Source organism: Etheostoma cragini, chromosome 22 (assembly GCF_013103735.1).
Source record: "Etheostoma cragini isolate CJK2018 chromosome 22, CSU_Ecrag_1.0, whole genome shotgun sequence".
NCBI classification, from domain to species: domain Eukaryota; kingdom Metazoa; phylum Chordata; class Actinopteri; order Perciformes; family Percidae; genus Etheostoma; species Etheostoma cragini.
The window spans coordinates 17524111-17524720 of record NC_048428.1 but is presented as its reverse complement, the minus strand read 5'-3'; positions in this window follow the sequence as shown (position 1 = coordinate 17524720).

Below are 610 nucleotides of genomic sequence, written 5' to 3'. Positions count from 1 at the left end.
AGTCAAAAAACTTTAAAGTATAGTATATCGAAAAAGAAAAAAAAAGGCATAGTATAGACAAAAGGCACAGTATAGTGTGTAAAAAAAAGTCATAGCATAGTATGTCAAAAAAGTTAGAAAAGTATGTAAAAAAAATGTCATAGTATAGTATGTCGAAGAAGAAAAAAAAGTCATAGCATAGTATGTCAAAAAAAGTCAGAATAGTATGTCGAAAAAAGTCATAGTATAGTATGTCTAGTTGTAAAAACCTATAATAATTTGAAAAAAGTCGTAAAAAAGTCATAGTATTGTATGTTGAAAAAGTCATAAAAACGTCATCGTATAGTATGTCAAAAAAGTATGAGTTATATAGTATAGTATAGTATGTCAAAAAAGTAAAAAATGTCATAGTGTAGCATGCTGAAAAAAATCATAAAAAGGTCATTGTATAACTTATTGAAGAAGAAATAAAGGCATAGTGCGTTGAAAAAAGTAAAATAAATGGCACAATATGGTTTGGGAAAAAAGTCTGTGAAACAAATCTTAGTTTTGTATATCAAGAAAAGTCATAAAAAGTAGTAGTATAATATGTCAAGAATGACAAAAAAAGGCACAGTATTGTATGTAAAAA